The following is a 27,084-nucleotide window of genomic DNA, read 5'->3' on the forward strand; positions in this document are numbered from 1 at the left end:
GCTCCGGCTTCAGCGCTCTTGCCTCGTCAGCTTCTAAATTAGAAAGAAACCCCGTGCCTTGCACTTTCGGAGCTAGCTCCACAAGAGCAACCTTGGCATTTATTTCTAATAAATAACTCATCTTAAGTTCTCTGGCCAGTTAGAGGAGAATTAGCATATTTACTTTGGATGAGCCCAGCTTCCTCCATATATTAAGCTTGCAGTCCTAAGCAAAGTCCACCAATCGGGCTGATGCAGAGGGGTTCCTCGAGTGCGCGTTCACATAGCAAGTCCATGCTGTGGGTGGCTCTGTAAATGCCACCCACAGCCTTGGTGCATGTGTAACAATCCAGGCTTTAGGGTGCAGTTGGAGCAACCCAGGCTTTAGGGTGCAGTTGGAGCAACCCAGGCTTCAGGGTGCAGTTGGAGCAACCCAGGCTTCAGGGTGCAGTTGGAGCAACCCAGGCTTCAGGGTGCGGTTGGAGCAACCCACGTGTTCGGGTGCAGTTGGAGCAACCCATGCTTTAGGGTGCAGTTGCAGCAACCCACGCTTTAGGGTGCAGTAGTTGGAGCACCCCAGGCTTTAGGGTGCAGTTGGGGCAACCCAGGCTTTAGGTAGGGTGCAGTTGTAGCAACCCAGGCTTTAGGTAGGGTGCAGTTGTGGCAACCTATGCATTAGGGTGCAGTGGTAGTAACCCACGCTTTAGAGAGCAGTTGTAGCACCCCACGCTTTAGGGTGCAGTTGTAGCAACCCACACTTTAGGGTGCAGTTGTAGCACCCCACGCTTTAGGATGCAGTTGTAGCAAACCCCGCTTCAGGGTGCAGTTGTAGCAACCCACACTTTATGGTGCAGTTGTAGCAACCCAGGCTTTAGGTAGGGTGCAGTTGTGGCAACCCAGGCTTTAGGTAGGGTGCAGTTGTGGCAACCTATGCATTAGGGTGCAGTGGTAGTAACCCACGCTTTAGAGAGCAGTTGTAGCACCCCACGCTTTAGGGTGCAGTTGTAGCAACCCACACTTTAGGGTGCAGTTGTAGCACCCCACGCTTTAGGATGCAGTTGTAGCAAACCCCGCTTCAGGGTGCAGTTGTAGCAACCCACACTTTAGGGTGCAGTTGTAGCAACCCAGGCTTTAGGTAGGGTGCAGTTGTGGCAACCCAGGCTTTAGGTAGGGTGCAGTTGTGGCAACCTATGCATTAGGGTGCAGTGGTAGTAACCCACGCTTTAGAGAGCAGTTGTAGCACCCCACGCTTTAGGGTGCAGTTGTAGCAACCCACACTTTAGGGTGCAGTTGTAGCACCCCACGCTTTAGGATGCAGTTGTAGCAAACCCCGCTTCAGGGTGCAGTTGTAGCAACCCACACTTTAGGGTGCAGTTGTAGCAACCCAGGCTTTAGGTAGGGTGCAGTTGTGGCAACCCAGGCTTTAGGTAGGGTGCAGTTGTGGCAACCTATGCTTTAGGGTGCAGTGGTAGTAACCCACGCTTTAGAGAGCAGTTGTAGCACCCCACGCTTTAGGGTGCAGTTGTAGCACTCCACACTTTAGGGTGCAGTTGTAGCAAACCCCGCTTTAGGGTGCAGTTGTAGCAACCCACACTTTAGGGTGCAGTTGTCGCAAACCCCGCTTTAGGGTGCAGTTGTCGCAAACCCCGCTTTAGGGTGCAGTTGTCGCAAACCCCGCTTTAGGGTGCAGTTGTAGCAACCCACACTTTAGGGTGCAGTTGTAGCAAACCCCCGCTTTAGGGTGCAGTTGTAGCAAACCCCTGCTTTAGGGTGCAGTTGTAGCAAACCCCACTTTAGCTTGCAGTTGTAGAAAACGCATGCTACAAATGCACCCCAAGAGGAGCCAAATGTTGCCCAATCTGAAGACGGCAATTGAGGAAGGTTTCTCATGGAACATATGGCCTGCAACCTACAAATACATGGAACGTTATATATTTTCAAGATCGTGTAACTCTTCAAAATAGGAATGGGGCGAAACGGCCCATAAAATATTCAAGCCTATCTAAAGGATGGGGGCATCACTCGGCTGAAAGATTTGAGCTTTTTGGAGCTAAGGCTTGAAAGGGTTTCAACACTTCCGAGCAGAATTCCAGCCGTTCGGATGGATAAATAAATAGGGGTATTCAATGGTTCCACTCAGCTCGAATCTAGCTCTATGCTAATATGGGTTTTAGGATGCCGGAGCAGCCATCCCAGAACTCAGTATTGCAGACGACTAAGGGCATTATTTAATAGCGACATCAAAATGAAAAAAGTGTTACGAACGCGCTCGATTCATTTGGGATCATTGTAGAAATGTATGGATCACCTTATCCACAAAAATGACCTGCGAATTTCAGTGGGCCTGTGTTGCAGCTCAAATTATGTGTTGGCCATCCCCCTTGAATACAAGTCTATGACGGGCTCCCGGCACCCATGTGGGTACTGAGACCACATTTTACCACAAAGAGGATGTTTCATTAAAAAAAAGTTACGAGGTAGGGAAATGTTTACATAAACACAGTGAAATGTTAAAAAAAGAAGAGCATGTCTATCCCCGTTTGAGGGATAGAAATGCAAGTGGTTTATTCCATTGCTGTTCCATTTAATGAGAGGGTCGGCAATTAAGCTGCCATGCATTAGTCATTCCCTGGCGCGGATTCCAACTAAAGAAATGTTGACCATGTTCTGCTCACTTAAAGGAGCATTACATTGTGCCTTCAGGATGCTCTTTGACCTGCACAGGAACATCCCCTTATTTGCGCAAAAGGGGATGAACAAAGGACACCTGAATATGCACATCTCTGATGCCTACATGTATATACCCTTTGGGGATAGAGTGCACTTTTTTTGGGAGGAAGTGATGAGCTGCACAAGCGCACCTCATCACTTTCGCACAAAAAAAGTGCCAGTCCTTTCTTAAAATCCACATGTATTTTAAAAGTGTTCTAACCCAATGCGAGTCCTCTGTGGCTCGAATCGGTTCAAGCCAATTTACTGATTTGGCGGGATTCACCTGGCCAGCCACCTGAGGCTCCAATGGTTCCAGCCAATTCAGATCTTTTCTTCAAAGGTGCGAAGCGCTATTGACACGAACACTTTACAGCTCAGACATCCAGGATCCAAAACGTGGATAGGTCTTCCAGAGAAACCAAATGCCTTCTGCTCAATAAGTAACATCAACTACTTCATTCATGATTAGAATTAAATCAATATCCTGCAAGGTTTGTGTTTAATTCACAAGCCGTTCAGTATAGACACTTTGGCGAAGGTTCAACTGCATTCTTCCTGCAGAAAGCGCCATATACACACATATCCGACTGCAATGACCCTTGGTTCAAAGCATTTTGACAATCATTCCCAGAATTACACAGAAAAACAAATGTTTAGCAGGCAGTAGGGCAGTTGCCGCCACAGTAGTGCCCACGTGGACACTTGGTAAAAGCGTCACTGGCAGGGGTCAAGTCCTAAAAATAAAGTGGAGGGACATGGGATGTGACGTCGCCAGAAATTAGCATATCAACGTGAAATATGCACATTTCATTTAATTGGCTTTGCATAACGACCCACATTTAACAGGCGGAGTGGCATTTGCATTTCATAAAATCAACGCACACAAAACCAAGACAGGATATTTTCTTCTAATAGTGTTTTTGAAAACGTTAAAAGGTGTGCATGTTTTACACTCCAAGAACCAATACAAATGTTTTCCCTGGAACTTGCAGTGCCGAAATGGGACATTTCACCTTTCCTTGTTCATTATTTTTCATTGTTATGTAGTGCAGTGGTGAAGTGTCCGGCCGGCCTATAAATCGACTGCGGTTTGGCTCCAATTCATAAATTCAAAGAAGACAGCCAATGTTTCTCTTTTAGCTGGAGGGACTGAGTCCACCCTCTGAATAAAGTGGGGGGGGGACTACGTCCCCCCGCGTGTACCCTCGACTTGATCCCTGGTCACTGGATTCTTTCTGCCTGCACCATTGGTCATTGACGTTGCCACTCAAGGTCTAGTGAACAGCCATGGGTGGTTCGCCATCGCCGTGAGAACGGACATCCTGTGTTGCAGTGACTATTGGGTTTTCAGGCCTACATTTCCACAGACGGCGCTTGACGCGCCTCACAGTCACCGCGTAGCACCACAGTAGACGGCAAACATTCCACAGCGAAGATTTCTGTGCATATCATTGCAACCAGGCAAGGCTGGTGCGGGACCGAAGTAGTGCAGTCAACACCAACTTCCCCATCTTCGCGTGCACTACAAAGCCCTGCAAACACAGCACAAATCCAGGGTCATCCAGATGTGGACGGAGACCTAATTAGGCCCCCTGCCCATCAGCTCTTACATATGCATGTATTCACATGGTATAGGTCTTAGGCAATTGGACTGCACTGACAACAACTGCATTCAGCCTTTAGTGGCCTCAGACAATGAAGATATGGTGTGATGTGTTTTGAAACCCACAGTGTGGCCAACACAACAAAGGAAGTGTTCCACCCATGCGCCCAAGACAATCAATGTCTCAAACCATATTGTGGTTTGTTGTCCTATTCCAAAGCAATATTTCATGCGTGGTGGTGGAGAAGGAACCTAGCATATGTTGCTGGGGCCTCACTCTTGCACACTGGGTTGGGTCTGACCTGGTTCAAAATGTGGAGTCCAACTCCCCATACATACAAAGGCCAAGACTGAATCCTGACCTGAAAGGCAAGCCGACTACGCACAGCCATCGAATTAGCCAATTAGCCTTCAGTCAGGGAGAGACTAATGAAACCCAGACCTGTACAAATTGGAAGCCGGCCATGCAATGGTAAACATGGAAATGAAATAACATATTTGGCGGCGAACCAAAAGGCAGCATTCCTCCAGTCAAAATATATCACTATTGATTTCTTTCTCAATAAGTTGGAGACATTTAAATGCATTGCACTGCTCTACACAGTGGAATAAATATGAGAATGCAAAAGTGTATTTTCTTTTTCACTCAAGTATGCATTGCCATTTTCTTAAAACATGAACAAACACAGCAAACTCCCCTCCCCCAACTCCGCCCACCCCTTCCCGGGTCTTGCAGTGTCCAGTCCTTTCCGTGGTAGTGCCCACTTCGTTTTTCCCCGTGGTTTCAGTGGCTTCCTGTCTCATATCCCCATTGGTTAGTTGATTGCTGAATCGCCTTTCCCTCCTAGTGAGCTCCCGTCTCTGCCCCTCTGTTGGTGTGTTGTGTGACGGATCCCGCCGGCAGGGGCGTGGCTTAAGGTTATACGCAGTAGTTTCATCCTCCTAGGGCACCATGAGCTTTTGGCGTCCCTTCTCAGAAATGTCATCGCTAGGTCCCAGTCCATCCGGAATCTCCGATGGTCCCCGCGAAGGGATAGACTGTCCACAATCTACCAGACTACTCCTAATTTGTGCTGGAGGGCATGCGGGGAAGAGGGGACCTGGAGGCACATTTGGTGGCAATGCCCGAAAGTCCAACCATTCTGGCCAAAGTGCATTTTAAAAACCTACCCACAAAGCAAGATATAACCCACCCAAGTTGACAGAACAGATAGATTATGCCTGGGCAGGTTTTACTGCTGGAACCTCGAATTGCGTGAACTTTGGGGGATTCGACCAGGATGCATTGCAGACAAACATTTTTAGAAAGTTTGACCGAGTCTGACTGCATGGTCTATAAGAGGACACGTGTGAGTGTAGATGGTTTTCAGTCTTGTGCAGTTTTCAGGGAGAGGGGAGGTTGCTGCTGGAGTCAAGCTTGGGAGATGTAGGGAAGATGTAATAGACTAGAGTGTAGTTCAGTAGGAAGAAGGATAGGGAACAAGGAGTGAATGAGTGACTTGGGAGTCAGAGTTACATTTAGGGTAGTTCTTAGTTGGCACAGCACTGCTGGGGTTTGACGCATCCTGCAATTTGAATTGGGGCGCACAAGTGCCATCTGGTGAGTTTAGGATAAGGGAATCCCTAAGATTCAAAGCAGCTTGAGAGGCCATGAGAGAGATAACCCATCTTTGATTTGGTACAACTCCAAGAGAGGACTGGATAAAATGTCAGTGATTTTTGGAGGCAAGAGAAAAAAACAGGCATTCTTGGAATCCTGTGCCTGTGTTGCTCCCAAGCATCATCTGGCTCAGGGTATGTTTCCTGCACCACCAACATTTACTCCTCATCTGACTCCTTACCCGCGGTAAGACCACCACCTGCTACAGCACCACAAACGGTTGACCCCCTCCATGAGGCTCCTCCCGAACATGATGCTTCTCCGGAGGAACATCCCCCTCATTTGCACCTTCAATCAGGTGAAGGCTGGTCCCAACCCAGCAATGTTCCCCCAACCAGACAGGAACTGTCCCACTCTCCTCCTCCCGGCTACTTACCGCACCTGCCACATCCTCCCACACGTTGAAACTTCCCATATCCTGTGGCTCCCCTGACATGCCCTGATGCTCCACCAAATGCTCTGCCTCTTTGGAGCCACTGCCAGAGGCCATATCTGCTTCCGCGAGGGCCTAAACCAGAGTCCTTGCTCCTTTGCGTCAGTGCTCATGGACTCCTATTATGGCTCTGCCCTATCTTTCACTCCTCCTCCTCCTCCTGGGGCCACTCGAATGCCTGAGTCTCTCCCGATGTGTCCGAAGACTGGTGATGCCGCGTGTCCCATGCCTCTGAACAGGCACCTAGAACAGCACAAAGATCCCAATTCCTCAATCATGGGTTAATCCGTCTCCGCCTGCAAGGAGACACAAGGCTCGTCCTTCAACTTCGTCTTCTCCTGTCCTCCCAACCTTGTCCATTCCCAGCACTGCAAGCGCGTCGCTCCCCTCCACGAGACACAGAAACAAGAAGAACCAAAAACACCCAGAGAAACAAGAGCCACACGTAAACACTACACCAATAAGACTGACCACAGCAAGTGGGAAGACAAGTCTGCAACAATAACGGACACGGGGAACTGGCAAAGGGTAAATAACATTCGCTGTGTTTCGTGGTCGGGCGGACATTTTGTAAAAATGTTTTTTAATTTGTTTACGTTTTATCAGGGGAAACAAAAGGCAACAGGGACAAGACGGAAGGGCAAAGGCTGCCCCTTTTGTAAATGGGGTACAATAACAAAATACTGAACAAGCACTACTCAGACTAAAGGGGTGCACACATGGACTAGAGAAATACCCAGAAGAGCAAACTACACAAATGCAATCACCTGTCTCTGCGAGCAAGACTCTGGATTGCAGTACAGGAGGAATTGCACCCAAAAAATGTATGGGACCTGTCAAGCTTATTTAATTGACTTAATCTAGGCTTACACACAGGCAAGCAAAATACTGCTTAAGAAGTACACACATACATGCAGAAAATAGATGAGGAGTCAAAAGGTTTCACTTTGCGTCCTGAATGATGGGCGGTAAGCATTTGCCCTACTGCCGCGGTAAATAGAGCCCCACGTGTTGTGGTTGCTCGTGTAAATGCAGAGAAAATAATTCCAATTGATTTTAAATGTAGGCCCTTCCAGGGAGATTTAGTTGTGAATCAAAAGTCAGATTAATACCAGAGATGCTACGTTTCTAGCCAATGGCCAAGACACTTGGTACCCCAGTACACGTGACGTTATGGGTCAAGCTGACGAGTTTAAAAGGGAACACGGGCATCCAATGGCAACCTATGCAGGGAGCAGGCACACACCGGAAAATATGAATCCCGAGTTAAAGATGGACGTTATATTTCACTGATCATTACCCACGATTCACTGGGGTGGAAAGTGGCTCAAAACAGCACAGCATTTGATAACCTAGCAGGGGGGGCACGTGAAGTCTGCATAGTGGTTCGAAGTCCAAGCAGTGGTTTGGAGTGCTGGCCCCTTGCTCACATTGACAAATAGGGGAGTGGGGACAGGAACAGAAATGGGAAAAGAGCAAGATGGCGAGAGTCAATTCTCGACAGAAGATGGCCAGTGCGCAAATAAGTAGGGTTGGCGATAACTAGTTAGCTTCATCCCACAGCACTGTTATCTGAACAGATGGGGAGTAGCTGCTCAGGAATACATGCAGATAACTTTCCATCTTCACGCGCTGTGCTCCTAGCAAGACAGGGAGATGATTGCCTGGAATCTGGCATAGGAAGGATGTGGGAAACCTTTGTCCCCGGGCAAAACTGGTTTGTAGACGCTTGTAGGTCTATTTAGTTAGGAAAACAACTTTTCCGTGAAGCGATACATTGGCCTGTCACTGGCACATAGGCTTCGGAGAGCAGCAGAACTCATGTGAGATCACGTTGCCCCATAATAATATGAGTTTTTATAGAGGTGAAGATCCTAATGTTGCTGGTAAACATATCCTGTGCATTGTGACAGGACCAGGTTCTCAACTCTGTCAGGAGGAGGGGAGAAACCGGGAATCCCCTCAGCCTTGGGTAGGAGGCTTACCTTGTCAAAGGCCTGAGCCAGCCCTGTACCAGATAAGGGAAGTGGGAGTTTGGGGTTCTCCAGTCCAGGAAACGGACCCGCCCACCCCCTATGTGCCACACATGTCTCCACTAGTTCCGCTCTTTACCTCCCAGCACATTTCCTGACCATGGTTCTTGCTTTTCTGTTTCAGGACTCCAACTCCCAGAATGCATTTGGGAGCAACAAAGAAAAGGTGGACCAGCGCCAGGAGAGCGGAAACAAGTACAGCCTCGAAATGGACTGAGCATCTTCCTGCTGAACAAGTATAAGACACCAAGGCACCTGGCCTGACAATCCCAGACAGACAAATAGGAACCAGTAGAAAACAAACTGGGAGTGACGAGAGACACAGAAGCCTTTCCCAAACTGAAATGGCAGTAACACTCACTAGCATCCGATTTACAGAAAGGAGAATGAGCAGCCTGAATTCCTGGCTGCTACAACATTAGACACTGTTTCTGACACTGGGCTGGAAAAGGAAGAGGGGCTTCAAGTTTTTTTTTAAAGCCGCTCACCCGTGTAACACAGCTCCTGGGGAAAAGGCCGGCACCGGTTTGTGCAGTCAGGTGACCACTGCAGCCAATTGACAGGGGGGGAGTGGGGGTGGGGGGAGAGACAGAGCCAGCAGAACCACAGTATAAAAGGCGACAGAAGGAAACGCAGAGTGTGGCGTTGCCGCATGAGGCCAGAGGAGGGGAAGGTGGCCCGAGGGACTAGATATGGGATGGACGAAAGAGTGGAGCACTAGAGATATGGTGGCAGAAAGTGAGCAGAGTGCAGGTAAGGTATTTGCGAGGGAGAGGGGTACCCGTTCTGTGTATATTGTGGTGTAGAAAATGAGGGAGGGGCTATATGACGTGAGGCTGAGAGAAAGAAATATAGAGCCAAAGTGGAAGCTAGGAGGTGGGGAGCGGAGGAAGTAGGTGGAGTGAGAGGGAGTGGGTGCAGGGACAGAATAAGGATTACAGAGAGGGATGCAGGAGTGGGGTACAAGGAGAAGGGTGCAGGAGAGAAGTGAACCATAAGAATAGGAAGAGTGAGGGTAGTGGCAGAGTGAGCATGGCAATAGCCCTTGCAGGGTAATCAGGACAAAATATCCCTGGGTACGGGATGAGGTGAGCGGTGTGGAGAGAGTAGTGGTAGGATGGAGCAGCTTTAGTGTGGCGGAGAGAGCAGCAGTGTGGTGGAGAGAAGACCAGAGTGGTGGAGGGAGCAGCAGTGTGGTGGAGAGAGCAGCAGTGTGGTGGAGGGAGCAGCAGTGTGGTGGAGGGAGCAGCAGTGTGGTGGAGGGAGCAGCAGTGTGGTGCACAGAGAAGGAGTATATTTGGAGGGTGTAATAACATTGAATGGCAGAGGCAGGTACTAGAAGGAGTGCTAGACATCGGGTGGCAGAGTAAAGAGACACAAGGAGAGAACGTCTGCCGAGTTGGACGGAGTATAGTAGAGGGAGAAGGATAGTAGTAGGAGACAGGGAAAGGAACAGCGGGGCATAAGAGTAGGGAGATAGAGTGGGGCTTGCATCCCTACTCCCTGGAAACATTTGTGTATAAGCCCATATAAACGTCTAATACAAAATAAAAACAAAATAATGGCACTTCCATACAACACCCTTTAGAACTAACCACTGGCTAGTGTAGGGTCACTCTAGGATGTCCCTGAGGGAACTTAAACAGATAAGGCCACGTGCCTTTAGTTGAACATCTGAGTCGGTTTACGGTTTAGCATACCGCGGGTGTAACAACCAGTACCAACTACTCTGGGGTTAGGGACGCCTGCGTTAGGGCGGAGATTTATTCAGTTTATGTTTATTGAGTTTATATAGCGCTTTACTCCAAAGCGCTTTACAGAATAACAACAAGATACAGTAATTAAAGGAGCATAATTACAAGCAAGTGACAAACCAGTAGTACAGTATGTGGAACAATTTACTCAAAAGGAGGGAAAGAAGGAGGGAGGGGAGGGGAAAGGAGGTAGGTGAAGCGGTATCAATGTCAGGTTTGAGGTCAGCGGGAGTGGGAGGAAGGTGAAGGAGGGAGGGAAGCCCCCAGGTGACCTCCTACGCCTCCTGGTTACAGTATCCAGTATGAGGACAGCGGGTGGAGGGGGAAGGAGGGAGGCGAGGGGAACGGGGGGCAGGGGGCTTGAGGGGGGAGGGAGGTAGGTAAGGAGAGTCAGGGGGGGTGGAGAAGAAGGGCTTTCAAGGAGGAGCGGAAGGATGAGTAGGTGGGGGTGGAGCGGATACAGAGAGGTAGGGAGTTCCAGTGGAGGGGGGACAAGAGTTGGAAGGAGCGGAAGCGTGAGGCGGCACAAGGGGAAGGGTGTACAGTGAGAAGGTAGAGATCAGCAGATCGGAGAGAGCGGGAGGGAGAGTAAAATGAGAGGAGGGAAGAGAGATGGGGGGGCGAGGCCATGGAGAGATTTGTAGACAAGACAGAGGAATTGAAATTTCAATTGTGAGAGGAAGAGAAGCCGCCAAGTTGAGAGAGGTAGAAATAGAGTCTCAAGGGGCGAGAAGACACAGTACGGCTAGAGAAGTGGTAGATTAGATAGAGAGGGACGCCCCAGCAAGCCTCGCCACCCCCTTCTCCAGCTCGGTGCATTCTATTGATTACTCACGACACACTTTAGTCTGCCTGGAGACTCTATGAGTTATTAATGCCACCAATGACAGCATTGGTTTTAATATACAATGGAATCTGTTCTGGAACTGCACTTCCCAATACTCCTGGGAGGCTACATTTTAAAATCAGAAATAGAGTGAACTAATAGTTATCATGTGTACTGCACAAGACACACAAACCGATGCACCAATCCATCTCAGGAACAGCAAAAAGGCACAATCTCTCTATTGGGCACGTTCATGTACAGACACACACTCACACAGACATTTCCCAAATGGCTCCTTGTAGCTCTAGTGCCGATTACTGGGCACATTCAAGGCAGTCTGTACTACTGAAAGCCTTTGTGACTCAGGCCACGGTCACTTGCATGGCCAATGGCCAAAGAGTGTACAGGAAGGAAGGCAGCTGCCGTAGGACTCCTGCAATGCACAGTAGCAATGACAACATCCACATCAGAAAGCCACTGGACCAGCCTCACCGCTACTGGCTTTAGGACTCTCAGCAGCTCTTGGAGCAGGAAGACAGTTAAGGAGGTCCTGGCATGTTTTCCCAACCACCCCAAAGCTCCCCCATGCCTGCTGTCCAGACCACTGCCATAACCAGTACAGACCCACCATAGACAAACTTTACCACCTCTAGAAAGGATTCTATCTAGCCTGTTTTACCAGTTCCATCACAAATGCACACTTATAACCAGCTGCTCACCTTCATCCTCCTCCCTCTCCTTGATCTAACTAATGCCATACACTGCCCAGTATTACCTGCCACACTATCCTAGCTGGGCATAACTGGCACCAGTCTCACACCTGGTTTGCCTCCTACCACTATGGCTCTCTACCCATCCCTCCCCACCCCCAAGTCATTTTGTGTTTGGCCAATACCCCCCACCATTCTCCTTCAAACTGGAGCACTCCAAGACTTGCCCACCTCATGTTCAACATTAACTCTCTCAGAGACATTTTCTTTAATCGGGTGTGGACCTCTGTTATGCACGACGCATGCATAACCTAGATCCACCTTTCACCACTCAACTTCAGACCAAATGTACAGAGGAGGTACTCAGCCACAGGATAACAGGCATTAACCTCATGGGGGAACAATAAAGTCAAAAATGGAACTTGAGCAGTCCCTTAGTAAGAAAAGACACAACAAGATGTGATTACTGAATATCGTTGTAGACAATAATTTCAAACTTGTCAGGAACAAAAGCACTTATATATGTCCTTTGTCTAAACCACAGGGTATAGGAACAAGGAGACAGAATCCCCTTCAAGAACCAACTGCATAAGAATTTTCGCTGCAGTGGATATTCTTGAAGACACACAATGCATTACAAATACTAGGACTTCACCACAGAGGTATGAAAAACATTATCTCCAGCAGGTGGATTTACCAGGAGCACTCATTTTAATAGACTTTTTGTACTTGAGATTGATACTAGCTCCGCTTTTTTTCTTGTCTTTGTCCATACAGGACTAGGAATTGCTCACCCTATCCAGTCTTGGACCCTAGAAGACACCCTCTAATATTTCCCAGTGCTGAAGAAATTGTTGAGAATACAAGAATTATAAAGTATTTGTCCTGAAGAAAGCAGCCACTTGAGAATCCCGCTGAAACCGGTTGACAGTTACAATTGGCCTGGTGGATAACCCAGACCTCCATTCCGTTACAAAGAAAATTGAGGGCTTGTATAAAGAAATTATAACTGTTATCTACATGTATGGTCTTTACCCAAACTTTTGGTTGTCGAGAAATACATCCTTTTTAAATAAATCCCTTCCATTGACAACTGTCTACACAACGAGTTGCTTTGGGGTTGGTTTTTTGTTTTTATGATAAGACACACATTTTGGGGGCGACAAATTAAAGATATAAGTATCGACCTCCATCTTTGTGTGCACGTATTAGACACTAGGAAAGTGTTTTAGAGAGTTTAGGGAAAATCTCGACACCCTTTGTAGTCGGCCCAGCAGCACCAACTAGGCCCTTGATACAAGAGGCACGAGATTATTCACAGATAGGGTCATTTACATGTTTGGCTAGGGACTCAGCCACAGGAATAACTTTGTAATTACTTTACCTTCTGTTCTTTGAGTGTATAATAGTTTGGCATAAACAGGAGGGAACTGCCGTTTAACTCCCCTTTGTGGTTACTCCAAATGTACAGACCTACCTGCCGCAAGATGGCATTCCACTCTTTGCGATGGTAAACTCTCAACACACAGAAACCATTCATTTCCCTTGCTCGCCCATCATCTCCCGCAGGCAATAGACTACACCTTTCTATCTCCTTACACCCGGACACCCTAATGCCTTAAATCCGACAGAAAATCAGAGCCCACAAGGGCACAAAAGTTATGATAAGCTCTTTATCCCTCCCCATGGGAAACACCAGCCACTTCCACCTCAACAAAATTACCACAGGTTTCAAACGGACTGCCCTCCCTCTCAGCCAACACCCGGATATAAACACTGGGCTTGAGCTAAATACATCACTGAAAGAACCCTCGGCCACAATTGGCCACATACACAACGTTCGACCCTACTGACTCTCTCACACATAGTCTCCTTCTACTGGTTTTAATCCACAACACAGCTGCTCGATAAAGCAGAAAAAGAGCCTCTTTAACCCTCTCCTGCTCACCTAGGCAGTCCACGGCCTGTTGCCAACAGCACCTCCATCTTTCCATGGCCTATAGTCAGCGAGCATCTCCTCCCGGGCAATATCAGGCACAGTGTCCAGGTTCAGCTACACACAGCACCTCTGCAAGGGATAGTGCTCCACTGGTGCTAAAACATGTGACATTACTAAAAAGGTTCAAGGACTCCCTAAATCTGAAATACGGCACCATGACGTTCTCCCGTGAGCTACAGTGCCGCCTTTGAACTCTTGGGCACCATGCTCACAATGCCGCCTCTCACACTTGGAATGTCCATTGGGTCATTAAAGATCCTTATGTATAATTATGTCTGTGCCACTCAATCCTCCGGTATCCCTCATACAAACACATGATGAAGGAAGCACAAAGTACATTGACCTTGTGTACGGCCTTGCCATCTACTGTGCCATCTTGTCAGGATGCTGGTAGATCTCGCCAAACAGATAACATAAAAAGTGTGCAGACTTGGGCTCGGGTGGAGGGAACTGGCCAAAGGAGGCCTTGCCCTCGAAGTGGAATAGGAAGAAGCCATGGGCGAGGGGCAGGAAGCCACTCGTGTCATGGGCGAGGGGCAGGAAGCCACTCGTGCCATGTGCGAGGAGCAGGAAGCAACTCGTGCCATGGGCGAGGAGCAGGAAGCCACTCGTGCTATGGGCGAGGGGCAGGAAGCCACTAGTGCCATGGGCGAGGAGCAGGAAGCCACTAGTGCCATGGGCGAGGAGCAGGAAGCCACGCAGTACCAGCGGCCTCTACTTATCAGTCGCCTGCATAAGAGGTCTCTAGCTTCAGTGCCCGTATTCAGGCCAGCCATTATTTGCAATGAAGGTGACAAATCAGTGACAAAGAGGACTTGTAACGCAAAACATCACAAACTGCATTTCATCGAGTGGGAACAAACAACACTTCTTTTGATACAGAGTGTTATGCTGGCTCAGTCTCTTCCTAAGTGATGCTGTTTAGGCAGACCATCGGACAATTGTGGTCCAAGTTGGGATTGCACCGAGTGTCCCTTAATTTCAAGGTCAGCAATTCACCCACAACATCACCAGACAATCCACAACACCACCTGAAAACAAGACTATGGCCCACATTTTATCGAAACGCTGCTTTCCACAAACCACCCCCCCCCCCAAAAAAAATAAATGAAAAAGGTCTGAATGTGCTGCTATTGGTGCACATGACCACAGTGCTGACCCTCTTCTGCCAGCACAAAAACCCAGGCTGAGGATGAAGGGGTCAGACCTTTGCACACTATGAAACAATTCCCATACTAGGCCCGCAACTCGTTAATCCGCCCCCACTACTCCCAGCACTATCAATTCCATGTTCCTTGGCACCTAGAAACACTTGCGTACAGGTGCGTTATAAATGGAATATCATATCATGTCCCAGTAACTAAACCAAATCAACACCTCTAAGCGCCACTCCCGCCTCTACACATCCCCAGGCACACAGAAATCACTGGTGAGTGTGTGGAGTGCGAGCTGGTCATCAGCAATTGTGAATACATCGATAGGCAAGAGGGCACTTCCGGCTAAGGGCCAGAAAATCAACACCTGAGGCGCATTAATTAAAAATCGGAAATTAATTGAAAATCCTGATGTGGGCCCTTTTCAGCACCCAGCAATCCACCGCAACTCGGGAGGATGGCTCAGGGGGCAACGCGCTCGCCTTGGGAGGAAGACGACATGGAGCGACACACGTTCCATCCCCGGGTCCGCCCTTAGAAACCTCTGGGTATTAAGCGCGTTATAAATAAGCAATTACAACACACCAGCCTCAGGCAACAGCAACACTAGTAGTTCATGGCATGTGTATCACAAAGTGCTCGCACACATTCACTCAAGCAGCAACTTTAACTTGCATGCCTGCGTCGAAAAAATACTAAAAACGGGTGACAATTGATTGCAGAGGAGAGGTTATAGACACAAAGTGGTCTTATGCTAGGCTGGATTGCTCAGCCAGTGCTGGGGACTAGGCTCCAATCAATGCGCCTCCTGCTACTGGTAGTCTTTAATTAATAGCAAGAACATAAAAACACGAGCACTGCTCAGGAGTGACATGACAGGATGCAGGATCAGATAGCATAAACAAGGACGAGGCAGCTTGGCCCTATCCTGTGACATCCCTTTTGGCTGCAGGTTGAGGTTTCATCCCTAACCCCCTTCCTCGGGATATCTCCCCATGCAATGAGTACTAGCTCTTGAAACAACTAAGCAGAACATACGTTGCAAGCTGGAACAAATCTACACATGCAACAGGAGCATGTTTAGTAGGAAGCCTTACAATCTGCTAACTGTAAAACCACCAAATCTGGGCCCATGGCCCAGCGTACCCATTTGACTAGTTATGTGATCCTCGGCAAATCACTATAATTAAGGGTATCTTCTGGAATGGAAAAAGTAGCATCCTCTAGAAGTGCATTTGTTGAGTGTGAACTACAGAATAAGTTTCTTGCTAACAATTACCCAGGGCACACCGCAGTTTGAATTGTTCCTTAGGTCACCCATGGAATGCACACTTGTGAATCCCTGAAATAAATGATATACTTCTACATTTGTCAGATAAGGAGCACGACCGGCCACATTGCTTTAATTCTGCCACCCCCCCTTGCCCCAGCTACACTGTGCATGGAGTTGTAGCGTGCTGCTCCCCATTTCTGGCTATTGGGGTTGTGAAGTGAGATCATCTACAGTCCATGCTCACTAGCAGCTCTGACGTCATCCTAGAAACAAACGTGTGACCAGCATCTTGCGCACAGATCTCCAAAACAGATGAAACAACCCTCTGAATTACAGAACAAATTGTAGTCAATTGTCCTATTCATCGTCTTTAACTAGTTAATGACTGAAAACCAATGCAGGTGGATGAAAGTGATATGTTACTTTGGAGGGGGAAGCAGAATGTAATTTGATAAACGAAGACTAGTCGGTGCATCCCCAACAGGCAAAAAGGTCATTTTGCTTACTCTGATATTGCTTCCACTGATGTCACTTCCTGTGACCGGCATCACCTTGGTCAAAGAATGCACCTTAAGACTTGTCACCAGGGCTCAAGTCAAGGGTACACGCAAGTGGACGGAGTCCCCCCACTTTTTTCAGGAGTCCCTAACTTTTTTTCAGAGGGCACCTTGATATGCTAATTTCTGGTGACGCAACATTCAATTGGTATGTTAATGAGTCCCCCCCACTTCTATTTTTAAAACTTGACCGCTGATTGTCACCATTGGGAAATGCAGATGTTGGTGCCCCTTTACACATTCGGAAGACTGTGTTCATCACAGTGATGGGCAGGCTCGTGCTGGCCTATAGGACAATAGGACAATGCCCAAACCAAAAACGCAAAATGTTGGTGTGGGCACTTTGTTTTTGGTCAAAGTGGGCCACTTTCTTGGCCAATGTGGGCGAGTTTGATGAGTTACTACAGTATGTGGTTAGTAGTTTTGACCAGTGTTGCTGAATAAATATCTTCAGTGCTTTATCTACAAACTCCCCCTTTGGTACTATTCAAACAGTCTGTCACAACACAAAAGGAATTAATTGCCATTTGCAACTGTGGGACACTTTTTCATTGGTGCCCAAAACAATATCATGACCCAGCCTGACCCTGGTGATGGAAAATGAATAATTACCCTCTTCAGAACGACAACAGAGGAGCCCAGTTAGAACACTTGGCACAAATGATTGTCAATAAGCGCATACAATATTTGGGTTGATATGTACATGTGTACGCAAAAGATTAAGAATTTAGTTAATACATGTTTAACAATATAATCATTCTTTGTTACTTTGATACTAACAAATTACGACTTTTCACAAGAAAAGGTTACAGTTTAAAAAACGCACAAGAATATACAATTTTAGCTCATTTGACTATCCCAAATTTTGATTATTAGCAATTTAGCCTAACCTAAAATGTATCTACTCCCAAGAGTAGAAGTTTCCATATAAAACACACTATGGTTCAACATCAACAAAATTAAGACTCTTTAGCCAGTTTCACAGTTAAACAGTGAGATTTAGCTCTTAACAGTTTCACAATTTCCATTGTTAGGAGTGTATTGTGACCTCAGACCAGTCTCTTCCAAAAGGGGGACGTTGTTAACCACCAATCTTTATCAACAAATCTTGCCAATGTCCTTACTCTCCTCTCTTATGTCCCAAGACACTCGCTCAACAGACGTTTTAAAGACTGTGCGCTAGTTCCATCACATAGTGGGCAGATATTGTCCCCGTATTCCTCCTTGTGCCTAATGTGTACAATTTCTCCTGTAGGCAACATATGGAGTCAGAATTTCAAAACATCCAACCTGCTAGATGGATCCAGAAATCTCCTCAAGTACGTGGACAACTAAGCTTGTCGTTTCACCACACTCAACAATGATGGGGAAACAATCTAGGTCTGCATTAATGCAATCATCCTGATCCAATCAGCTCGTTTTATTGTCTTTCACTTTCATGGGATTTTGGATCAGATTGATTCTGTATGTTTACATCTTGTAAGAATTTCCAGAACTAGAGCCTTCAAATCAATCAAGTAGCAGTTCTGCACCCTCTAATGCACAAGCCATGTCCTCATACAATGAGGATTTTGGAGAAGCCAGGATCAGCCTATACAGATATATGCATCTCCGGTCCATTAATGATCTCATAGACTGAAAGCCCAATTCATACCTCAGGCAGGCAGTTGGGGCACAGTTAAGAAGGCTTCCACAGTGTTCCCTCCAATCTATCCCAATCAATTAGTCTCAACAGTGGAATTGCATCCAAACCAAATAGCAAGGACCAGATGACTACCAATGTAGTATGCGATGACCAGGGTCAAGAAGAACTTACAGTACATATTTATAATTTTCTTCATTTGAGATCCAATTTGCAAATTTTATCCCTCCAAGATTGTTGCTAGATGTACCTTAGATGGAAAGGATCTCACTGCTGACCCCAACTATGTTACCTCTTTGGTAACTAGGGTGAGTCATCCAACCTTGCATACATCTCTAGTGCATTTAACATCCATTGCAAACCTATTGGGGTGTAATCCAGTAGCATAATGTCGTCCGGGTAGCCAATCCAATTAATTCTCTCCTTCCCAATTTTAGGACTTGCCAACGCAGACCCCTCTAAATTCTTTGCCAGGTCTGATAGATAGAGGTTAAAGCGAAAAGGAGCCACAATACATCCCTGTCTCACCCACTCTCTGTCTTGATAACACTAGACAGTCTCCCCTTTTTGTCAAGCCTTCCCCGCAGTGGGCAATCCTTATGTAACTCAACTATTATGGCTTGCAGGGTTTCAGGTACACCCCAGCCCCGCAATTTACCCCACAGATGTTGTTTTTTAACAGTATCAAAGACTTGGGATAAGTCGATCCAAGCACCATCAAGTGTTGGGCCATCCTTTAAGAAGGACCCTCTACATACTGTGCTCATTACCAAGTCATTTAGTGAGGTAGAGACACACCTCCGAAAGCCATCCTGATGTTTTGATAGAATTCCTTTCTGTTCTGCCCACCGTTTTGTGGCTTAATCTGCACTACCGCTGTGTAGTTAATCAGATACCAGAATCATCTTGAATTGGTCTGACCCACAGAATTTAGCATAATCTTGCCATCTCACTGTATGCATAAATATTTACTCGATCTTGACCAATTTCTATACCTGTTTCTCAATGATTGTACTTCAGATACATATCCTCATTATTTTTTAGATTTTAATAACCACACTGCTTTGCTCAGTTCCCTCATCCCCCCCCCCCCCCCCCCCCAAGTCCTATCCTCAAAGCGATGACTATGCTTGGATATAGTTTGTTTGCCCAGGCTGTCCGGAGGATTAAGGTCCCACAAAAAATTCACAAAGCTTTTTGGGTTACAAATGTTGGCCAAATCATTATCGCCCATGGCACTTGTAATGTTATTCAGGCTATTAACTGGATCGGTTTACCCTCTATTAAATTTCAGAACTCTGTTCTTCCAATTGTTAACACAATATTCCTCAAAATAGGATTCCTCCCAAATTTCGTTTGGCTGGGAAAGTGTACCTTCGAGCATTTCATGATCACTAGGTGCCCCTTGTTCCACACAGAAATGCTAACACTGCTCAAACAAGTCCTTCGAAGGAAAAGAGATCATCTATGGTTGAGTGTCGCACACCTCTCTTCCAAGTGGCTGCTGGCGGGACATCCCCTTCAAATGGTCCCATTTGCCATTATTAAGTTCCATTCAGTCAGAACCCAATACCAATCCTTCGCATGTAGGGTTGGTTCCCTGTTTTGTCCCCCCCTGTCCCCCACAGACCATCAGTACAGATACATTGGGAGTTCAGAGCCCCCCAATAAAATTATACTGGAAGATGGAAACTGAACATGAATGGCCAGAAGAAGACCTGAGAGTGACTGCTGGAAATCGGACAGGGAAGAACAAGAGGGTTTGAGTATGGGTTGATCGCTATCCACACTAAGAAGTGTACCAGCCATAATCCCAGCTTTCACCGCCAGAATTCCCGGTGTTAAATTACATAAAAGCTCTGAGGAAAACACAGGCTAAATTTCTGCATGCAATCACCAGCCCTCCAGAAGGTCTCCCTGCAGCGTTCCCGAAGGCCAGCTGTTGGAAAACTGAGAGCTCGTCGACTTTAAAACTCGATTTTAACCAGGTCTCCTGAAGAGAAATTATATCAAATTGGTTAAAAATATAATCCCTTTTTACGTTTTATTTCAAAAGGAACTGAAGCCCCTCGTATTCCAACCCAGCCATTTCAGTTCTTGTTTCGCTAGAGAGACTTCTCAGGCATACTCAATCTTTGAAAGATTTGTGTCAAGAAGTCGGGCATTAAGGCCCATACAGTTGCTTTAGCATCAGACGGTAGGGACTCGATCCCATTTGTCTATCTTTGTTGGCATCACTTATTTTTACATTACCCTCTATACCTTCCACTTCCATGGTGTTCTTACTTATTACCTTACTAATGCTTTAATACAACATATATGGGGAAACCTCATAACCATGTTCCATCAACTCTTCACTTGCCTCTAAAATAGCACTTACACTAAACTTGATTTTATACCAATTTCCACAATGTCAGTACATTTGCCATGTGGAAATCGAATATAGTCAATGTCAACCGTAGACTGATGAAACTGAATATAGATAGAATCATGCTTCGTTTCAGGGGCCTTGACCTCATTCTTGTCTTGACTACCCGTTTCATCCACAACTTAGGGACCGTCCTTCACTGGATGCCCTGCAGTCTACTTTCATGATGTGTAGATTGTTGACCTGTCTGGTTAGCTGAGCATTTGCAATACACAGTTCCTTGTTTCAGCATTGTTTCTGAACTTGGATCGATGAGTAAATCCTCACTCTTTCTTTGCTCGGTTAGGGTGTGGATGATTGTACAATCTTTGTGCTGTTCTTATAGGCTAGATTTTTCGCTCTCATTTCCAGTCTCGGAATTGATGAGAACTACTGTATTTACGACCGACCCTCCTGTATTTTCACCCTGAATTCCAGATACCAAGTAATCTTCCTTAGAGTCCCTGGTGTTGGTTTTTCCACTCAAGATGATCGGCGCTAACTTTCTAGGTTCCAGTTGTGCTTCTGTTTGGACACGCACAGTTTTTGCCCTTGGCTCTGATTCATACTCCATATGTTTGGCAGCTGTCAGCTTCTCAACTTTTTTTTAGCCCGTCTGATACTTTTATTAGATTTTTCAGCTGTTTGTTCCACTTCTGCTCCTTTACTCTTTATGGATAGGTCTTTCTCACACACTTGGGTCAACTTGATTTTACGGACAAATTGTGTTGCTTTCGACTTCCGGGACTTTTTGCTTCTTTGATGTTTTTTTTTGTTCTTCCTGTGTCTGTGCTCCAACTGGTTCCACCAGCAATTGGCCCTACTGTCTTTTCCGTTTCTTCCTGGGTTTCCCATTCGGCCTGGAATTTGACTCTGTTGACTTCTGGCTAGGATTATTTTCCCCTGTACACTGTGATCCGGTTTTTAAATTCTTTTGTTAGTCTTCCTCAGATATCTGTGCCAATCGTACAAATTCCTCCATGGTTGACACAGAGTGGGGCATGTCGTCCAAAAGATAATCCATTTCCTCTTGGGTAACTTTGTCCATTCCATCCCTACAATTGCTCTGATGTTGAGAAAGAGACCCCAGTTTCATCTCTTTCATCATCTCATTCAGAGATCTTAATCTGCAATTTGCACCCTCCCAATTACCCTGCAGAGTCATCAGAATTTTCAATTGTTGTTTTGAGTCCGATTTCATCTGTACCAGGGCATCCTCAATAGTAACATTTATGGTGGTTTTTAACCCCACTAAGGTGCTTTCTCTTTCATCCATATCTTGTCAACTCCATGAGGATTCCTGTATGCTGCTGTACTTCACCTCTCAGTGATTCAAAAACCACCACAATAGAGGTTAGTTCCAAGTTCAAAGCAACAGTTTAGGGGTAGTATCGACATTAGCACTAATCCTCTAGAAGTAATTTGGCTCGTTGATCAGTTGTCTCCCACATTCCTGAATTTGTTTTGATTAATCTCTAGAGAGTCGGTCCTGGAAACTGAAAGACGGGTCAGGAGATATTAGCGAATCCGCTTGACCTTGCGCCAGGGACAACATTTCACCAAAATGCCTGGGGTAGCAGAAGTGACACCACATGACCCTTGACCTCTGATGACATCACAGGACGTGATGTCATTTGACCCCACCCAGAAGTGATATTGCAAGAAGCGATGGAACATGACCTTTCACCCCTTGACTAAACAGGACGTGGCATCACATAGTATTGTTCCTAGGTGCTATGATAAATATGTTACGATATCACTATAATGTGATATACATTTCATACAAGAATGGATCGCGATCTGTATCATTAAGATCAGTGTGTATAGGCCCATATTACCAAATTACTGTGAATGCAAGCAGACGACCATGGCCAAATGATAATGATGTGTTATTATATAGCACTTATGCTTACGCGCTTAGACATACAATATCACCCAACCTGTGTTGGTACTCATTTATCGACCTCAGAAGGATGAAAGGCTGAGTTGAGGTGTTTAAGAACAGACTAATTCAGTGACTCCCCCTGAATTGTGCCAGAAATAAACCTTTAATGAGTCTAGCAATCATTGTATAGAATTCCAGAAAGACACATTTCATATTCCTATTCTTTCTCATTTAGGGTCACTGCTGAAAGTCTGAGACTTGTGGAACCCCTGTTATTTTCTTATTCATTTTTTATCGTTTGGCTAATTGCTTCTCATTCAAAGTGCTCAGACAGTCTAATGGGTTGTTGCAGCATGATCCATTTCTAATCACTTTAAAGGAAATCCTGATTTATTTTAACGAGCAAGGGAGAATATTCAGGAAAAATCACTGCCCAGCTGGGTCATTATTTTATAATGCGGCCAGTTTCAGAAGCGTGCTGTATTTACTCAGGTGCACGGAGCACGCCAAGGCCTGACTTTAATTCAATTTCAAGCTTCACTTGCACACAGCTGTTTGTCACATCCCAGGCGCTGATGAAAACCTAAAAGGGAACGGGGCATTTCATGTGCTCGTTTACCTCCAGGGCCCAGGACTCTTTAAGATTCATACTCTGGGGACGCCTTATCCTCACTGTAATTATGGGCTTGATTTAAAGCCCTCTCACCCAAAGGAGGCGCGTGTGGCCTCGGCATGGATGCGCGCCTTCCTACGTGTCAAATAATCAGTCCGTAAGTTCAAGGTTTGTGGAAGCAGGAGCGTATACTTTTGATCTTTCCCACGGAGCGTGGGGGCCGGTGGCCAATATTTTTGGACATGCCATTGAAAATATAGGGACTTTCAGTGCAGATGGCCTTTTCCGGTGGATACCCGGGCCCCGGAGCACCCTCGTACTCTGCGCCCCTGTGTGGAAGGGAGCTGAAGAGACACTAGCCATGATATAAATCCACAATCTCCCCCTTACCACCAGCACATGTCAAGCTGACTTGCTTGGTGGCAGCAGAACATTGCTTGCCCTGTGATATCTGGGATATACAGCCATTGGTGCGTTTCACCTTTCTCCAGCAGGGGATAGGCTTCTCATTGTGCACCAATCAATACCATTTCACTACTTTGCAGGTAGGGGGCGCCTTTGGGTCAGAAAGGGACCAGGATGTGGCAACCAGCCCACTCACCCTGCTCCCACCAGCTCTGCCACTGCAGGTGACTGATCCCTATACATTTAGCACCTAAAACTAAACTTCAGTTCTCTAAATCCTACCAGCCATCGCCCTGCTATAGATGAGAAACATGAGTTTCATATAGAGCAGTTTAAACGGGTTAAACCAAAATGACCGAGGTTATAAGGTCCAAGCACCAAAAGTCTGACCCCCATTTGTTCGCATAGATATATGTGGTGGGGTAAAGGTAATAGAAAATGTATTGGCGTAAGGTGGGGGGGCTGTGGGTGGTCTCCCGCCCATATATATATATAGGGTGAGATTCAGACTTTGGTGGTCGGACTTTTAAACTCGGTCATTTCACGCAGATCCGTTTAGACTGCCAAATGCCTTGTCTGACGACACTCCGAATTTTGGTAACTAGTGGAGCGGAGGACGAGGGAGTGTGCGTGATTTTCATTGGTTCAGCCGAGTGGCACTCCAGATTAAGGTTAGGCCTATCGGATTCCATAGCTGGGACACTACCCCATGATGCCCCGCCCCCTTCCCAAGTAGAAGGTTGGGAAAGAAGGGTATTTGATGAAGCAGCCATGAAACGCCATTGCCACATCATGGCAAAGTAGCCAGCTCTTTGAAAACAAGCATCCAGCATTTGAAAATCATTGAGTGCAATTAGTATTGAAAAATTACAAGCCAAGTTAGCAGTTTTATGCGGACACGGGTGCAACACAGCAAAATGTTAAAGAAATGTAATTCAATAAAAAATGACCATTTTATGCAGAGAATAGCATGGCATGTCAATCACGCCTGACCCGCCTTAAAATGGTCAGTCTCCCCTAGCATTCATTCCAAATGTGCTTTTTTTTAATTCTCCGTTCCCAATATGTGTTTTGTGCATCTCCCCATTTCATTTTCTGCTAGCAAAGTGCTCAGTTTAGCATCGATTCTTGGAATTAAGAGAATAAACCTGCTTCTTTGACCCGCCTTGGGCCCAAGGCCAAGAAGCAGGAGTCTGCTACATGGGGGGATATGGAAGAAAAAGTAATTCATTGATTATTTTTCTATTTAGACTTGAAAAAGTTTGAAAACAAGCCACGCCATTTATACGTGGGTGTGAAGATCGTTTGAGAGTATGAAACGGTGCCATGGAATATTAAAAGCGAAATCCTTCTGCTCAGGAAAAGCATCACTCAAGCAGTGGTAAAGAAAGAAGTGAGAGCACCAAGGTAATCCCATATTGGAAGGAGCATGCACTGGTTCTGCCGATTTTCCCCAAGTAAAGCCACATTACAACTTCTCTGCTGTGTCACATGATCAGTAGCGTCCCCAGGTAGAAGCTACACTTGGGGTCACATGCACAGCACAGCGATGCTTTAGTGACCCCAGAACTCAGCAAAAGGTTAAGGGACTCCCTGCAGTATTTTTCTTTGGAAATACCGCCGAATGGAATTACTTTTACCGCATGCGGTAAGCAGGCAGTAACTTGAATGGTCCGCATGATTCTGAGTCTTGTGGGCCCATCTGTGTTTGCCCACTTTGGACTCCCATAGGATTCCATGGGGGAACGCCACATTACCACGGGCACAAATATTGCCCCAATTCAAGCTTTGTTGTGGAGGTAATTACCACCAAAGGGAAGTTGGCAGATTTTAAGTGTTTCAGGTTTGAAACTCGGAATTTTGCAGAGCGTTAACACACGCAGTATTTCCCGAATAAGACATGTTCCACTGTTACTACCAAGCCCAAAAATAGTCCCTCAGATCATAATCTGACGATTCGTGGGGCGCAAGCACACGCCTGAACATACATTGTAGGGACGGGAACTGTAATGACGGTGTTATGCACGTGGGTGAAACAGTCTCCCCTGTGGTGCAGGGAAGTCCTCTCATTCGCAGACAGGTGAGGAATTCGGCAGGAACGAGCTGGAGCTGCGCTCCGGCAACATTGTCTTACTGGAGTGCCTTTCCGTGTAGGCCGGAGGACCAAAGCCCTGCAAGTAGAGGAAGCGCTCTGCCCCTCACTGCACCCTGTGTTTCAATGTGTGCAGCGACTAAGCGGTATGCAACCCCTTTACAGATTGCATCTGACGGTCGTCCTTTGCTCAACATTGAAACAGTTCAAAGATATATATTGCACACATTTTACTGTCAGGCAAAGGACATCATTGGGGGTCACCAGGGGTTGCATCTGCGAACCTTGAGGTCTCCCTTGCTACCCCTTTGGTGTATTTCTTTATTAAATGGAAGCTCCCGGGCTGTGGGCATCACCATGTGGCTCTTTGTTTCTGGAATTACTGGCGTTCTTGTTAAGGCCTCAACAAAAAAAAAAAAACAGGGGGTTCCACAAGTGTAACACTTTGAGCAGTGACCTTAAATAAAAAAAGAATAGGAATAACAAATAATTTGTCTTTCTGAAATTCTATACAATAATTGCTAGACTCATTAAAGGTTTATTTCAGGAACACTTCAGGGGGTGAGTCACTGATTTAGTCTGTTCTTAAATACCTCAAATTCACACCGAAGACACAAATTTCCAAAACACATTTAAAGTAGAATAAACATACATTTTTGACTCTGTATTTTGCTTTTCCCAAGTTGCAGTTATAGCATGTGTTTTTCCTCCATTGTCTCTGTTACGATCATCACAAGACATTCCATCTTAGTGTCTTCGGCCACCTGACAAAATCATTGTTTCTAAAAGCTTGTGTACAGCGTAGAAATGTTTGGCCATTGCGCATAAAGTGATCCTTGACTTAATTTTTGACTGCTTGCATTCAAAATAATTTGGTAATATGGGCACATACACAAATATATTAACAATACAGATGGTGATCTATCTTGTATGAAATGTATATCACATTACAGAGATATCGTAATCATATTTTTCGTAGTGTACTAAGGAGCAATGCTATGTGCTGCCACTTCCTGTTTTGTCAAGGGGTGAAAGATCATGTTCCATCACTTCCTGGGATGTCACTTTGGGGTGGGTTCAAATTACATTGCTTCCTGTGATGTCATCAGAGGCCACGGGTCGTGTGATGTCACTACTGCTAGCATTTTGGTGAAATGACGTCCCTGTGTCAGGGTGACTATTCTGACAGAGGAAATGAACACCATACTGGGTCTGCATTGCATGCTCAGAAGGAGTACACTTTTGAATTACTATCACATACATGTTTGATACATTGGTGGTCGTTCTTATGTTTTCAAACTGCACTTTGTTTTCATGCAAAGCAGCCGGCATCCTGTTTTCAGGGCG

General features: G+C 46.2%; 1 protein-coding gene and 1 long non-coding RNA gene across 12 annotated transcripts in view; one reads left to right on the forward strand and one right to left on the reverse strand.

Moving 5' to 3' along the window:
- Positions 1 to 27,084, reverse strand: part of ADGRL3 (adhesion G protein-coupled receptor L3) — a 1,472,013-nt gene that overhangs the window by 911,386 nt on the left and 533,543 nt on the right. The window lies entirely within an intron of this gene.
- LOC138510444 (uncharacterized) lies at positions 9,097 to 12,731 on the forward strand. The gene is made up of 3 exons (XR_011280390.1): positions 9,097 to 9,173; positions 12,255 to 12,372; positions 12,488 to 12,731. It is a non-coding gene; the product is annotated as an uncharacterized lncRNA (long non-coding RNA).

This window comes from Ambystoma mexicanum, chromosome 6p, assembly GCF_040938575.1.
Source record: "Ambystoma mexicanum isolate Mex_15411 chromosome 6p, UKY_AmexF1_1, whole genome shotgun sequence".
NCBI classification, from domain to species: Eukaryota; Metazoa; Chordata; class Amphibia; order Caudata; family Ambystomatidae; genus Ambystoma; species Ambystoma mexicanum.